This window comes from Nerophis lumbriciformis, linkage group LG23 (genome assembly GCF_033978685.3).
Source record: "Nerophis lumbriciformis linkage group LG23, RoL_Nlum_v2.1, whole genome shotgun sequence".
Lineage (NCBI taxonomy): Eukaryota > Metazoa > Chordata > Actinopteri > Syngnathiformes > Syngnathidae > Nerophis > Nerophis lumbriciformis.
In genome coordinates, this window is record NC_084570.2 from 2,877,953 (window position 1) to 2,896,031 (window position 18,079).

Here is an 18,079-nt window from a genome sequence, read left to right on the forward strand (position 1 = left end):
CCGAGCCGAGGGAGGATTGAGCCTGCTGTGGGTTGGGACCACACAAACCTGGCCTTCACGTCCTCCAGGAATTGTGCGGTCCAGAACTTCGGCTCCATGTCGTCAACAGGGGTTCCCACAAGGTCACTTTCTGGCTCGAAGATTCTGTGAGGAACTCACATGGCTGCGGTAGTTGTGACTCCAAGATGCAGGAAACAGGAGAACGACATGCAGGTAAGAGTCTTAAATTTACTCAAAATAGGAGGAGCAGTCATAAAAGGTCCCTAACATAATCAAGGAGATAGAGAGAATAGCAGCGACTGCACAGGTGGCGGAGGCCGAGCCGGACGGTGAGCCGGGGGGGCCGGCGGCCGAGCCGAGGGAGGATTGAGCCTGCTGTGGGTTGGGACCACACAAACCTGGCCTTCGTGTCCATGTCGTTGACAGGGGTTTCCACAAGGTCACTTTCTGGCTCGAAGATTCTGTGAGGAACTCACATGGCTGCGGTAGTTGTGACTCCAAGATGCAGGAAACAGGAGAACGACATGCAGGTAAAAGTCTTAAATTTACTCAAAATAGGAGGAGCAGTCATTAAAGGTCCCTAACATATTCAAGGAGATAGAGAGGATGGCAGTGACTGCACAGGCGGCGGAGGCCGAGCCGGGGGGCCGGCGGCCGAGCCGAGGGAGGATTGAGCCTGCTGTGGGTTGGGACCACACAAACCTGGCCTTCACGTCCTCCAGGAATTGTGCGGTCCAGAACTTCGGCTCCATGTCGTCAACAGGGGTTCCCACAAGGTCACTTTCTGGCTCGAAGATTCTGTGAGGAACTCACATGGCTGCGGTAGTTGTGACTCCAAGATGCAGGAAACAGGAGAACGACATGCAGGTAAGAGTCTTAAATTTACTCAAAATAGGAGGAGCAGTCATAAAAGGTCCCTAACATAATCAAGGAGATAGAGAGAATAGCAGCGACTGCACAGGTGGCGGAGGCCGAGCCGGACGGTGAGCCGGGGGGGCCGGCGGCCGAGCCGAGGGAGGATTGAGCCTGCTGTGGGTTGGGACCACACAAACCTGGCCTTCGTGTCCTCCAGGAATTATGCAGTCCAGAACGTCGGCTCGACGTCGTCGATAGGGGTTCCCACGAGGTCACTTTCTTGATCGAGGATTCTGTGAGGAACTCACATGGCTGTGGTAGTTGTGACCCCAAGATGCAGAAAACGAAGAATGACGTGCAGGTAAGAATCTTTAATATACTCAAAATAGAAGGAGCAGTCATAAAAGGTCCCTAACATAAGCAATCGTCAAGCACTGGCAAACAGGCGAGGCAGGCATGAATAGCAGCCTGATTGTCAACTGCAACCAGGTGTGTCAGGCTGCCAATCAGGGACAGGTGAGGGAAACGAGCGCTTAGGGAGACATGCAAGAAATGGAACAAAAATAAAGAGCGCTGACAGGAAACAAACACCAAACAAAGAACTACAACCAGAAGTAAAGTGACAGATCGTCACAAAACAAACAATTTTATTGATTTACTGAATTGCCCAAACTTATTATATATCTAGCCATTAGTATATATATATATTTTTTCTAAATCAAAAATTAAAACAATGTATTTTAGTTTCCAATGAAGTTGGCACGTCTGCCGAGGTATTTTGGTGCATTATTTGTTTAATTTCTATTTTATTTATTGATGTTAATACTATTATTGTTCTCACTATTGTTTATATTTTATTTTGAAATATATTTAAAAATATATTTCAAAATGAACTTTAGATTATTTACATTTTTAGCTATTCACCAATGTGGCCGCCATGCCTTGTTATTGTCAGGAGAACATGTATTCTTTCTAATTTTTCTTTTGTATTTAATTTTCTATTTTACTGGTGCAATCAGAACCAGCTTTACTGGCCAAGTATGTTCAACACACAAGGAATTTGACTTGGCAGACTGTGCTCTCTTTGTTCATTACAAGCACTTGGTGATACATGTGTATGAAAAGTAAAGTATAAATAAAGTTTGACTGACTGATTGATTCTTTTTCCATGGCAAATTATTCACGATCGTCCAAATTGCTTGGCCTACCTCTGCAGCTACCGCCACAGATTCTCCATAGCATTGAGATCCGGGCTCTAATAACCCACTTCCAAAAACTCATCGCCATTTTTTCAGATTTTTTTCTTGCAAGCTTTAATTTAAGCTTTGATGTGTCGCTGAGAGAGCCGTGGAGTTTTTGCTGGCCATGAAGTCCATCGCGATGAAGAAGCTTTACAACAACATGACGTGAAACGAGATGATGAGAAATCGCCTTCGCAAAGATATGGGAATTCTTGTTTACATCGCAGAATCAGAATCAGAATCAGAAAAAAAATATTCAGTCTAAGCCTGGGCCCCTCCTAGCCATAGCACACATAAACATGTGTGTAAGAGGGAAACATCAAAGAACACAAAGGACATTAAAGACATTAAAAGAGCTGAGCTGATGCAACCAGCCACAAAAGTAAAATAACAAAAAAAAAATACACATATACACTGTGGTGGCCTCAGCGGTGTTCCACGCCATGTTATGCTGGGGTGGGTGGGGGGGAGCATGGCCAGAGACAGGAGCAGACCCAACAAAGCAACCAAGAGAGCCGACTCCACCCTCCGCTGCCCACCAACTCTTGTCCAGTGTCCAGTCTGCAAGGATGAGAGAGGATGCTTCTAAGGAGACTGAGGTGTCCGATACCTGCTCATTCAGCCAAGACACTGTGAAGCTTGTCCGTCCCGGAGCTCCCCAGCCCTGTCTCCTTATCCGCATCTCCTCCAGTCTCTCCAAACGGACTCTGGTGTGGCAGAGACCCAGCAGCTGGTCTCCATGACCAAAAGGCTCCCGGGAGGCAGATCCAGAAGTTCACAAAAAAACACTGCAGAAGTCACAAATGTGCCACCCCTTGTCACATGAAAACAAGAGGGAAACATCAGGAACACAAAAGGATGTCACAAGAGCACAGAGCTCCTGCCAACAGCAGCCACTACAGCGGCGTTCTCTCCAAAGTTCTAGAAATGTTGTGTTGTGAGAGATTGTTGTGTGCTTTTGAATTATGCAACACACAGTTGTTCTTGAGACTGTGACCGGCTCAAAAACAGCAACATAGCCGTATCCCTTAAGATGAACATATACTGTCTTCAAACTTGAAGTGATCAAGTGATGCTAAACCTGATTCTTGGATTCACTTAACTAAATTCAGTGTTAATTGACTGCTCATTTGTGGTTCAAACTGTTGCGTCATACCAGTTCTTCCTCCCAGGGAATGTAAATTACTCGTCAATCCCAAATTCTTTCGATGACATATATGCTGAGTAAGAAGGACCATCAAGATAGAATATGAATATTTTCAAGTCTTACTAAAGCTTTAGGAGATAAGCTTAACCAATATGTTAAGCTGATAATACATTAATATCGGCTACTCTAGTTGATCTGACACTCAAACGGAAGAGCCATCTTCTTGCACATGAAGAAAGCCCCCACCTGTCCGGAAAGAAACACGGCCTCATTGTTCTACTACAGATAAGACTAAAGGGAGTATTCCATCTCCTACAGTGCAAGCCTTCAAGGTAACACACATAGATATAAGATAACAAATAAAAAGAGTACAAATGGAAAAACACTAGCTGTTTTAAACATGACTATGAGTACAGAAAGAATGCTTAAACATATATGCATTCTCCACAAAACCTAATTAAATTATAAGGTGTGTATTTACAACTCACACATACAGTATATGTGGGTTAATAATTCAGACTATTTTTCATACACATTTTGAAAATACATTTTACATTTACAGGCCATGTCAGTGAAGAATGGTGTACTGTAAAGAATGTCAAGAATATTGCCAACATTGGACATCATTTTCTTTGTTTTAAATGTTCAGAAGTTCATAGGGGGATAATTATTCAGTTCTCAAGTGTATTCTGCACTGCTGTTGTGACATTTCATTCCAATTACCCATAGTTAAATCTACATTAATGAACACTGCAGTGCTAATTGTATCTTTTTCGGAGCCAAAACTCCAGTGTGAAAGGCAGTAACGTTTCAGTATACCATTATAGTGTATAAGTCATTGCAAAAAAATATGCAGTTGTTGCTGTTCTTACAAGCTCTGTAGACCTGTGCGTCTCGTAGCTTCCGGAGTTTTCCGCAAATGCACTTGCATTATTGTGTCACGTTAACTGTTTTCTCTGGAACGTTTTCCTTTTGATCAAATCAGCGGACGAAGCCATCTCTAATGGCAATCATGTTATGTCTTTCCAAGAACTCTTCCAGTCTTCCTAGAGGGGTTGCGTCCTGTAACTTTACCCTGTGGTGGTTGGTGATTGCCAATCACCTCGCAGAGATGACATGGAAGCTGAACCTTTATATGAGAAGCAGTGTGCTGGAGGAAAATGCTACTTGGACATCATTTTAAGCATCTAAAGAAACATGTCTGGGTCTGTTCACTTGTCTTCACGTAGAAGATTTGGAAAACTATTTCTGTTCCTGGTTGTGGGCTACAATTAGTTAAAGGGCGATTGGGGGTGGATAAATGAGATTTAATGGCCATTTGAGTCCGGGCTAGCCCCATGGAAATAAGATTTGAGAGTCATTTCTGGCTCATGAGCCCCCGCGGCTAAAGCAGATAAGCCATCAAGATCTGCAGATCAAGAAGACGGGTCTCTGCTCGGAAGATGATTGAGGTGCAGTCGAAAGGAAGTTCAACTGTTAGAATACAAGCACTCACGAGAGAAAATGCAGTTGGCAATGGGAATCAATTTAATCAAGTAAGGTTTTTATGTTGCAATGGAGTAATTTGTTCATGCGGGACGCTGGATGAGCGGTTTGAGCAGTCGTCTCACAGCAAGAAAGTTTGGGATTTGAACTGATTAATCGACATGTTCTCGCACAGTGTGGATTCTCTCAGCAGGTACTCGTGTTTCATCCCACAAGAATGTGTAAAGGTGGAGGAAATCAGTATTTGATCTCCTTCTGATTTGTAATCATACCCCTTTGCAAAGACATGAGCAGACTATCATTTTTGGTAGGTGTATTTTAACAATTGGTGACTGTGAAGAGGCGTGGCCTGCAATCCTGCAGCAAGGCGGGGTGTGCCGGGGCCGGCTCCGAGATCGGCGACAGGTGCGTAGATGGCCCACCTGGGCGCAGTTGTCTGATCACCTGTCACTCTACAAAAGGGCATCAGCCAAGAAGGACGTGGTGGGAGAAGTTGGAGTTGTTGGAGTTGGAGTTGGAGAAATTGGAGTGGACGATTGAGAGAGAACCCGAGCCTGAGCACGAGCGAAACTGAGAGCGAGACGGAGACGGAGACGAAGACGCGGGAGGCTGAAAAGCAACCGGAAGAGCGCGACTGTCACCAGAGGCGAGTGCTGAAAAGCAGAAGGGCAAGAAAAGAAGAATTTATTTCAAAATAAACAAAATCTCAAAACTGCCACGCCTGTCATGTCCGTCATTGGTGGTCCGAGGAACCCGGAGGTGCGAGTCCTCCACTGTGACAATTCAGAAAATACATTATAGGGCCTCTCTAATGCTGACAACATAGGCCTTTTTTTCATAGTTCTTGACCTAAAAAATATGTGTACAAGTAGAATTCCTCCAAAAATAGACACAGTAATGATTGTAGGCTTGTTTGAGCACATTTTGGAAACACCCACTTTTAGCTCCAACGTGCTGGTGTCGTTCACAGAAGATAGTAGGCAATTTGACATTGCGTAGTATGTGTTTTGGTAGCATATATATACATATATATACATATATATATATATATATATATATATATATATATATATATATATATATATATATTGCTCTTGTATCTTACTTTTGTGTTCCTGATGTTTCCCTCTTGTTTTCATGTGGTTTTGTTTTTGCCTTTTGGTTCGGGGACCCTTTGGGACTGTGCGACAAGGGGTGGCACTTTCGTGACGTCTGCGGTGCTTTTTTGTGAACTTCTGGATCTGCCTCCCGGGGAACCTTTTGGCCATGGAGACCAGCTGCTAGGTCTCTGCCACACCAGAGTCCGTTTTGGGGAGACTGGAGGAGAGGAAATGCAAAGGAAGAGACAGGGCTGCGGAGCTGGCGCCGAGCGCCGGGACGGACACGCTTCACAGTGTCTTGACTGAATGAAGAGGTATCAGACGCCTCGGTCTCCTTAGACCAGGGGTCGGCGACCTTTACCAGTCAAAGAGCCATTTTGACCAGTTTCACAAATTAAAGAAAACAATGGGAGCCACAAAAATCTTTTGAAATTTTTAAAATGAAATAACACTGCATACAAAGTTGTTTTTTTTGCTTTGTGCTATGTATAAACCAATGGTCTCAGAAACGCGGGCCACACCTTAATATAAAAATTGATTGGTACTGCGGCCCGTGGGTTTTATATGAATGGCACTTGTCAACCCTCCCGATTTTTCCGGCAGACTACGAATTTCAGGGCAACTGCTCTCTCGCACGTGCCGTGATGGTACAGCATTTAGCGCCCACTACAACCAGCGTGCCGGCCCAGCCACATGTTGTATGGGGCTTCTGCTTGCTCACGTACATGACAGCAAGGCATACTTGGTCAACAACCACACAGGTTACACTGACGGTGGCCATATAAAAAACTTTAACACTCTTACTAATAATGTGCCACACTGTGAACCCACACCAAACAAGAATGACAAACACATTTCGGGAGAACATCTGCACCGTAACACAACATAAACACAACAGAACAAATACCCAGAATCCCATGCAGCCCTAACTCTTCCGGGTTACATTATACACCCCCGCTACCAAACCCCGCCCACCTCAACCGACACACAATCATGACTTTGACTTTGTGTCAAAGTCATGATTTTTTTTTCATGCTTGAAATAAGAAATGATTACTTTAAAAAAGTAGTTGAATACTTGTGAGTGTTGATGACACAGCTGTGCAACAGTTGATATTCTAGTTTCAAGCATGTTTTACTCAATATAGGTCATCAAATCTCAGCAACAAGCTGTAATATCTTACTGAGATCATTTAGGACCAAAACCCTTAAAACAAGTAAAACACTCTAACATAAAATCTGCTTATTGAGAAAAAATATCTTATCAGACAGAAAATAAGCAAATATCACCCTTATTTAAGATATTTCATCTTACTTAGATTTCAGTTTTTGCAGTGTAATTATGTTTATCATGACTGACTTAATTATCAATTACAAGTAGGGATGAGGTGGCGACTTGTCCAGGGTGTACCCCGCCTTCCGCCCGATTGTAACTGAGATAGGCTCCAGCGCCCCCCGCGACCCCAAAGGGAATAAGCGGTAGAAAATGGATGGATGGAAGTAGGGATGTCCGATAATAGCTTTTTGCCTATATCCGATATTCCGATATTGTCCAACTCTTTAATTACCGATACCGATATCAACCGATACCGATATATACAGTCGTGGAATTAACACATTATTATGCCTAATTTGGACAACCAGGTATGGTGAAGATAAGGTACTTATAAAAAAGTAAATACAATAAAATAAGATAAATAAAATAAAAATATTTTCTTGAATAAAAAAGACAGTAAAACAATATAAAAACAGTTACATAGAAACTAGTAATTAATGAAAATGAGTAAAATTAACTGTTAAAGGTTAGTACTATTAGTGGACCAGCAGCACGCACAATCATGTGTGCTTACGGACTGTATCCCTTGCAGACTGTATTGATATATATTGATATATAATGTAGGAACCACAATATTAATAACAGAAAGAAACAACCCTTTCAGTAGTAAATGGGGGAGGGAGGTTTTTTGGGTTGGTGCACTAATTGTAAGTGTATCTTGTTTTTTTTATGTTGATTTAATAAAAAAACCAAAAAAACACACCGATACCGATAATAAAAAAACGATACCGATAATTTCCGATATTACATTTTAAAGCATTTATCGGCTATTACAAGAACTGCTGTATTAATCATTCACTGATGTAATTGTGCTACATAAAAGAAGACCGTAAATGAACGTATGTATTTGTAAACGCTCTGAAGTGGGGAAAAAGGGTAGGATTAAATAAGCTTTGCTTCTTCCTACTCCTTTTCGTACGTGATATAAAGCGAAAGGATATGAAATTGTGTGATGTATTATGCTATAAATGTGTTCATGTTCGAAGTAAACTAAAAAAAAAATATAGAAAAGAAAAGAAAGTAGATTTGTTATGGTAAAAATAGGTTAAGCTTTGGCAGTGTGCCGTGCTTCTACCCAATTTCCCCCGGGGAAGGGGGGGGAAAAAAACAACGTTAATGTATGTTTGATGAAACTTGATTGTATGCATGGGTGCATGTATGTATATGTGCTTGTGTATTGTGTATGTACATTATGTATGTATGTTTGTACAGTGAATGTGCATCTGCATGTATGAACCGTGTGTATAAATGTATGTACCGTATTTTCCGCACTATAAGGCGCACCGGATTATTAGCCGCACCTTCTATGAATTACATATTTCATAATTTTGTCCACCAATAAGCCGCCCCGGACTATAAGCCGCGCCTACGCTGCGCTAAAGTGAATGTCAAAAAAACGCTGCGCTAAAGTGAATGTCAAAAAAACAGTCAGATAGTTCAGTCAAACTTTAATAATATATTGAAAACCAGCGTTCTAACAACTCTGTCCCAAAATGTACAAATGTGCAATCACAAACATAGTAAAATTCAAAATGGTGTAGAGCAATAGCAACATACCGGTAATGTTGCTCGAACGTTAATGTCACAACACACAAAATAAACATAGCGCTCACTTTCTGAAGTTATTCTTCATTCGTACCGGTAAATCCTTCGAATTCTTCGTCTTCGGTGTCCGAATTGAAAAGTTGCGCAAGCGTGGGTTCCAAAATGGCCGGCTCCGTCTCTTCGAAGTCATCGGATTCAGTGTCGCTGTTGTTGTGCAGCAGTTCTGTGAATCCTGCCTTCCGGAAAGCTCGGACCACAGTTGTGACAGAAATATCTGCCCAGGCATTTACAATCCACTGGCAGATGTTGGCGTATGTCGTCCGGCGCTGTCTGCCCGTTTTAGTGAAGGTGTGTTCGCCTTCGGTCATCCATTTTTCCCACGCCGTTCGCACTCGTGATTTGAATGCCCTGTTGACACCAATATCCAGCGGTTGGAGTTCTTTGGTTAATCCACCCGGAATGACGGCGAGTGTTGTATTTGTGTGCTTCACTTGTTTTTTGACACCATCTGTGATGTGGGCGCGCATAGAGTCGTATATCAACATGGACGGAGCAGCGTGAAAAAAGCCACCCGGCCTCTTCGCGTAAACTTCCCTTAACCACTCGCTCATCTTTTCTTCATCCATCCATCCCTTCGAGTTAGCTTTTATGATGACGCCGGCTGGAAAGGTCTCTTTTGGCAAGGTCTTCCTTTTGAATATCACCATGGGTGGAAGTTTCTGGCCATTAGCATGGCAAGCTAGAACCACAGTGAAGGATGACTTCTCATTCCCTGTGGTGCGAATATTCACCGTACGTGCTCCCGTTCCACAGTGCGGTTCACAGGAATATCAGTTGCTGTGAAATACGGTAGTAATCCGTGTGCGGATGGAGAGATTGCGTCTTTTTATGAACCGGATCCTTGTCCTTTGTAGGAGCCATTTTGTGGTCTTTACAGATGTAAACAGGAAATGAAACGTACGGTGATATCCGCGCGTTTTTTCTTCTTCTTCCGGGGGCGGTTGGTTGCTTAAAGCGCTTCCTGTTCTATGGGGGCGGGTGCTTTCCTTGGCGGTTGCTTGCGTAGAAGAAGAAGCGCTTCCTGTTCTACCGGGAAAAAAGATGGCGGCTGTTTACCGAAGTTGCGAGATCGAAACTTTATGAAAATTAATCGTAATAAAGCGCACCGGGTTATAAGGCGCACTGTTAGCTTTTGAGAAAATTTGTGGTTTTTAGGTGCGCCTTATAGTGCGGAAAATACGGTATGTATGTGTGTGTGCACTGCAAAAACTGAAATCTAAGTAAGATGAAATATCTCAAATAAGGGTGATATTTGCTTATTTTCTGTCTGATAAGATAATTCTTCTCACTAAGCAGATTTTATGTTAGAGTGTTTTACTTGTTTTAAGGGTTTTGGTCCTAAATGATCTCAGTAAGATATTACAGCTTGTTGCTGAGATTTGATGACCTATATTGAGTAAAACATGCTTGAAACTAGAATATCAACTGTTGTGTCATCAACACTCACAAGTATAAAACTACTTTTTTTAAAGTAATAATTTCTTATTTCAAGCATGAAAAAAAAAAATCATATCATTATGTCAAGATAATGGCACAAGCATTTACTTAATTTAAAAATATTTTCCAACATATTGAGCAAAAAGTTCTAATTTTATTTTCTACCAAGAAAAGTGCAGTTGTTATTAGTGAGAATATACTTATTTTAAGTTATTTTTGGGTTCATTGAGGTTAGCTAATTTTACTTGTTTTGGAAAGTCTTGACCGGCCGAATTTTCTTGTTCTATTGGCAGATAATTTTGCTTAATTCAAATAAAATACCTCTAATTTTTGTAATTTTTTTTCTTGTTTTTGACCACTGACTTTTTGCAGTGTGTATGTATCTGCGCGCGCCTGTGTACTTAATAGGGGTGGAGCTGAACCCGAATATGATATTCGGAAAGGCACAAATAACATGTTTTTCAAACAAACGAAAGCTGCTCCACACAATAACAGAGAAGCGCCAAAAGATGAAAAAAAAAACTGCATCACTATTTTTGTTGAATAGATTTTTGGATCATAACTGGGTTCCGGGGGCAGTTTATAACTTTCGGGAAGCAGCGTATGATGGAGAGATTATTCCATTCCGCATCTGCAGTCTGGTGCTTTCATAGGGTTGTATGGCATACTTGCCAACCCTCCCGGATTTTCCGGGAGACTCCCGAAATTCAGCGCCTCTCCCGAAAACCTCCTGGGACAAATTTTGTCCCGAAAATCTCCCGAAATTCAGGCGGACTCAGGTCCGCGTGGACCTGAGTCCGCTAACCCACAATATAAACAGCGTACCTGCCCAATCACGTCATAACTGTAGAATGATGGAGGGCGAGTTCTTGGTTTCTTATGTGGGTTTATTGTTAGGCAGTTTCATTAACGTCCTCCCAGCGCGGCAACAACACACAACAACAGCAGTCACGTTTTTGTCTACCGTAAAGCAGTTCGTCTGCCGTAAACAGCAATGTTGTGACACTCTTAAACGGGACAATACTGCCATCTAGTGCATTTGATGAAAGCACTTGTGTGCGTGCCACACAGCAATGCATCATCAGAGTGGGTGTTCAGCATGGTTAGAAAAATAGTGACAGAGAATAGAACAAGGATGGACGATTCAACCCTTAACTCAACAATGAGTAGATGAGTGTTATGTGTGTGTATATGTGTAAATAAATGAACGCTGAAATTCAAGTATTTATTTTATATATATATATATATATATATATATATATATATATATATAAATATATATAACAGAATAAATATATATTTATAGCTAGAATTCACTGAAAGTCAAGTATTTCTTATATATATATATATATATATATATATATATATATATATATATATATATATATATATATATATATATATGAAATACTTGACTTAGTATTTCGTCAAGTATTTCTTATATAAATATATATAACAAAATAAATATATATTTATAGCTAGAATTCACTGAAAGTCAAGTATTTGTTATATATATATATATATATATATGAAATACTTGACTTAGTATTTTGTCAAGTATTTCTTATATATATATATATAATAAAAGAAATATATATTTATAGCTAGAATTCACTGAAAGTCAAGTATTTCTTATATATATATATATATATATGAAATACTTCACTTAGTAGTTCGTGAAGTATTTCTTATATATATATATATATATATATATATATATATATATATATATATATATATATATATATATATATATATATATATATATATATATATATATATGAAATACTTGACTTGGTGAATTCTAGCTGTAAATATACTCCTCCCCTCTTAACCACGCCCCCAACCACGTGGGGGCGTGGGGTGAGGGGGGCGGGGGGGGGCGTGTGTGTATGTGCCCTTGTCTTGGGTGTGATGATGTAATGTTCATAGACTGGGGCCGTTCTGCATGTAAGCAAAAGTTCAACTCCAGGTGGAGGGAGGGAGGTAAAATATGTCCATCATTGAGGTGTCCTCGGGGGTGTTTTCAGAACAGCCTGTTCCTGTTGTTCACAGCATCAAGGCCATTTGAGGGAGTCAAATCGTAAATTAGGATGTTTGTTTTCCGCGAGCAGACAATACAATGACTTGTCTGTTCTATTCGTCCATGCTGGCTGCTCTCATATTCAATTTTTCATTTTCAGCAAGCTTCTCCATGATGTGATCCATCTTGCGACTCAGTTCAGAAATCGCCCCAGACTGTGATCCCACAGCCCGGCCCAAACGTTTAGTGGCTGCCATCGTCTTACGAATTTGACGATACACCAGAGCAATGCCCAGCCCAATCAGCAGGTGCCCCGCAATCACGGTTCCAGATATACTTATACTATACTTATCTTACCTTCTGAGTAGTCTCTGATTTAATAATGTTTTCTAATGTAAAAATGTGTAGTATAAATATTACATTTCAACTTTTCAGTCGACGAAGATTTGCTTCAGCCTGCGACAAATAGTCATTTTGATAGTAGGCTATTATAGCTAATAAAGACACGTATGTCATGTGTTGCCTTCGTTAGACTTATATACGGCTTTTCATTTTTTTGCCGCTCCAGACAGATTTGTTTTTTGTATTTTTGGTCCAATATGGCTCTTTCAACGTTTTGGGTTGCCGACCCCTGGTGTAAGGGGAAGATTTGCGCTTCATAGTTTCACGGTGGCGCCTTACCAGGAACACACAGACGGGGAGTTATTTTTGCTGTAACTAAGGCATGAGGCTGCGTACTCTCAAGAGAGCACGGGAGGAACAAACAGATGATGCAAGGCGTTAAGGAGGCTGTCACACCTGACCTCATTGTGCTCTTGAGACTTTGTTTTGCTCATTAGATGCGTTATTTTGCTTTAATTCTAATGTGCAATTAATTAAATGCAATTTGATAGGTGCATCTCAGAGCACGGAGGTGGTGATGCTGAGATATGAGAGGGTTCGGGTGCAATATCGACATTACTCTATGTCTTGGCTCCTAGTGCATATTTAAAAAATAAAACTATTGTGAAATGAAGTGAATTATATTTATATACAGTCGTGGTCAAAAGTGTACATACACTTGTAAAGAACATAATGTCATGGCTGTCTTGAGTTTCCAATCATTTCTACAACTCTTATTGTTTTGTGATTGGAGCACATACTTGTTGGTCACAAAAACATTCATGAAGTTTGGTTCTTTTATGAATTTATTATGGGTCTACTGAAAATGTGAGCAAATCTGCTGGGTCAAAAGTATACATACAGCAATGTTAATATTTGCTTACATGTCCCTTGGCAAGTTTCACTGCAATAAGGCACTTGATGCCAGCACGCAGACGAAGCAGAAACTAGGCAATCACAAGGCCCCAGCACATTCCGTCACGTATTGTGCGTACTGGACCTGCTTTGCATGATGTATGTGACCACTCCTTTTAGAGGTGGCTTCAGTGATGTTGACTGTGGAACTCCTAAATAAATAGAGAGACGCGGGAGCTGTACCTTAGACTAGAGCGTAGGGCGAGACTGTGACTAAGTGTGAAGCTCCATGCGTTCTCCACATGAGCTAAATTGAACTCTGTCTCTGCATGATTCCTTGCTTCTTGTCTGATTAATAGATGTAATCAGTGTTTGAACCTGACACCATGTGATGTTAGATGAAACAAAAACTGAGCTGTTTGGCCACAATACCCAGCAATATGTTTGGAGGAGAAATGGTGAGGCCTTTAATCACAGGAACACCATGCCAACCGTCAATGTTATTAGCGCTTGTGCTCAAGCTGCATTGTTTCTATCTGTGTAAGGACAAAACATCTTGTGTGTGGGGTGGCCTCAGCCGCAGATGTTATCTTTGTTTTAGCCCGCTAACAGCAAAGGACTTCAAGGACCTCAACGAAGATAAGATGCCAGCACGCAGACGAAGCAGAAACTAGGCAATCACAAGGCCCCAGCACATTTCCTCACGTATTGTGCGTACTGGACCTGCTTTGCATGATATATGTGACCACTACCTTTAGAGGTGGCTTCAGTGATGTTGACTGTGGAACTCCTAAATAAATAGAGGGACGCGGGAGCTGTACCTTAGACTAGAGCGTAGGGCGAGACTGTGACTAAGTGTGCAGCTCCATGCGTTCTCCTCATGAGCTAAATTGAACTCTGTCTCTGCATGATTCCTTGCTTCTTGTCTGATTAATAGATGTCATCAGTGTTTGTACCTGACACCATGTGATGTTAGATGAAACAAAAACTGAGCTGTTTGGCCACAATACCCAGCAATATGTTTGGAGGAGAAAAGGTGAGGCCTTTAATCACAAGAACACCATGCCAACCGTCAAGCATGATGGTGGTAGTATTATGCTCTGGGCCTGTTTTGCTGCCAATGGAACTGGAGATTTACAGAGAGTAAATGGGACAATGAAAAAGTAAGATTACCTCCAAATTCTTCAGGAAAACCTAAAATCCTGAGCCCAGAGGTTGGGTCTTGGGCGCAGTTGGGTGTTCCAACAGGACAATGACCCCAAACACACGTCAAAAGTGGTAAAGGAATGGCTAAATCAGGCTAGAATTAAGGTTTTAGAATGGCCTTCCCAAAGTCCTGACTTAAACGTGTGGACAATGCTGAAGAAACAAGTCCATGTCAGAAAACCAACACATTTAGCTGAACTGTAACAATGTTGTCCAGAGGAGTGGTCAAAAATTCAACCAGAAGCTTGTGGATGGCTACCAAAAGCGCCTTATTGCAGTGAAACTTGCCACTTTACAGAGCGAAACCTAATAACGAAGTTACGTTTAAACCAGTGTGGGTGGGACTGGGAGCAGCTGGGCAAAGTGTCTTGCCCAAGGACACAATGGCAGTGACTAGAATGGTGAAAGCGGGTATCAAACCAGGAACCCTCAAGTTGCTGGCACAGCCGCTCTACCAACCGAGCCACGCCGCCCCACAAAATAATTTTTGGCCTTCCTCAATGAAAAGAGCAGTTGCCCTGTTTGAATGAGGATGGTTTGATTAAACATCAATATAACGAGATGGATTGAAGTCTGGGCTACCCTGCTTAGGCTGCTGCCCCCGCGACCCGACCTCGGATAAGCGGGAGAAGATGGGTGGATGGATGGATGGCTTACAAGAGCGCCTTAAATTAGACTGACCATACAGCTTCTTTTCCCCGGACATGTCCTCTTTTGCGTCGCTGTCTGGGCCGAGTTTCTTAAATGCCTCGAATGTCCGGCATTATGAGTTAGGGTTGCATGTATTTTCAATGTACGTTCAGGGTTAAGAAAGGGTTAAAAACAAAACCAATTGTGAAGGTGTGCGCAGCAGCAGCATTCTTGAGGGAGGGGCAGAGACAGAGAGAGAGAGAGAGAGTTATGATAAACATGCATGCGTCGCCAGGCTCTGCTTTTTATCCATAGATTTATCAGATTTAATTTTTTATTATCTATAGCAGGGGTGTCAAAAGTGTGCCCCGGAGGCCATTTGCGGCCCACAGCTAATGTTTTAAAGGCCCACGGCACATTCTAAAAAATACTATTAAAATAAACAAAAACATAACAAAAGTGAAATAAAAAAGCTTAAAGGTGAAATGTAATTTAGAAAAAGTTGCAATGTTGACTAATAAAACAAAGCTGTTTTTTTTTTCTTTCAAACAGTCATTGCTCAAAACATAATATTGAATCAAAATCAATGTTATTATGAATTATTGACCTATCCAAGGTCCCCATTACTTCACATCAAATATTCCACTTTGAAAAATATTTTTGGTGGAACATTTTGCATATTTTGTGTGTTTGCCTTAAAAAAAGGGCGGAAAACAAACAAACAAAAAAACAACATACAAAAAAACTAAAACATTTTGAAATGAGGGATAGATCTGAAGTTGACGTAGACCAGTGGTTCTTAACCTCTTTGGAGGTACCGAACCCCACCAGTTTCAAATGCGCATTCACCGAACCCTTCTTTAGTGAAAAATATTATTATATATATATATTATTTAATTCAAGACAAAGTTATATGTTTTTTTTGCTGGTGCACAAAATGAACCATACATGAACATCACCTTGTTCAAAGAACAAAACCAACACAGTGCATGAACTCACAACAAATTACTGTCAGGTTCAAACACTGAACTATCTATTACACAAGACAAGAAGAAGGAATCAAGCAGAGCCAGAGTTGAATTTTACTCATGAGGAGAGACGTATTGGGCTGCACACTCAGTTACAGTTTCCCCCTACGCTCTAAGGTACAGTCCCACGTGCTCCTCTATTTATTCGGGAGTTCTCTAGTCACTGAGGCTGCTTCTGAAGGAAGGGGTAATGCAAGCAGCCCCAGTAGACACAATACGTGATTATTCAGAATGGAAATATGCTGACACTTGTGATTTCGCCCTGTCTCTGTTTTGTCTGCGTTGAGGTACTCGATGTCCGTCCTTGGCTGTCAGCAGGCAGGGTCTGGAAACAAACTGCTGACCCGAGAGAACTCGCAAAGCAAGATTACAAGTTGTGTGCCTTTGCACGGATAGAAAAGTACAACTTCAGAACAATTGATAATAACTATAGCAACGGCCTTTAAGCATAAGAGTTGTGTGATAACTTATAGTATACATAATTATTCTAACATTTACACACCTGCAAATCAGATGGAAAATTAAAGGGAACGTTGTTTGGGGGTATAGATAACACGGTGATAGGGAGAATTTTTTATTTACACGATGAGTCGGGTGTGTCTTGACCTTCGCCGAACCCCTGAGACCGACTCACCGAACCCCTAGGGTTCGATCGAACCCAGGTTAAGAATGTCGGAGGCAGATATTTACATATATCCGTATTTAAGTGTTACTTCTTTAATTTCATAATCATATTACAAAACAGCTAGTGTTTTTCTTCCAATTGTGGTCTTTTGGTTGTCTGCAAATACTGTGTGCTAACCTTGGGTATGGAATGTAAGACAGAGAGATACTCCTTCTTCTTATCTATTCTTCTGTCCAGATGCGGAGGACAATGGGCATGTGTTTGGGCTGGAAAGACAAGACAACGAGGGTGGGAGGGAGAGAGACTTTATAGAAGAGAAGGTTTCCATTTTTTAGATCAGACCATCTTAGCTGCGCTATTGAATGTTCTATGCTGGACTGGTCTCATGATATTTGCAAAGCTTTGCAAATATACTACAAAATCCCTATTCTGTCTCTGGTGGTTCTTTTACTCAGCTTTAAGTGTCGTAAAGAGCTTGGGAGCGACGACCAGAAACTTGAATTCCCTGGGAGGAACAACTGGTCCAAACGCAACAATTACCACTGATGTAGACTCCAGAGATTTAAGCGTTAAATATAAAATGTATGTATGCCCTGGCACACCATAATCATCATTTCATGACCCAAGCAAAACACTTTTTACACTTTTATACTGAAATAAATACACCTCCAACTTATTAAATAAAAACATAGCAAAAACTACCAGCGGTGGTAAAGTTCAGATCCATGAAGGAAAGAAGAAAGTGAATGAATGTTTATAACTGAATACATTTACATATGTATACACATTTGTTTCTTTTTATGAAATAAGTAACGTTTATGACAACCTTTTTCCAAAACACACTATAGAATGTGAGATATAACAGGATAATGCATATGTTTATGATTTTTTTTTTAAAACGCTTACAAAAAAGTGGGACCCCAAAAATTTACTCTGGGACCCCATTTTTATGACTTGATAGGGTCCCTGGGACCCCATTTTGAAAATTCCTAACGCCAACACTGCTGTCAACAGAGGAGAAAAAAATGCTTTATTTAAATAAATATATTATTTATAAAGCAAGTTCGAGTATCATTGGCAAATTTTCACCTCGTCCCGGCCTTGGCGTGCTGCCCGCCTTGGCACG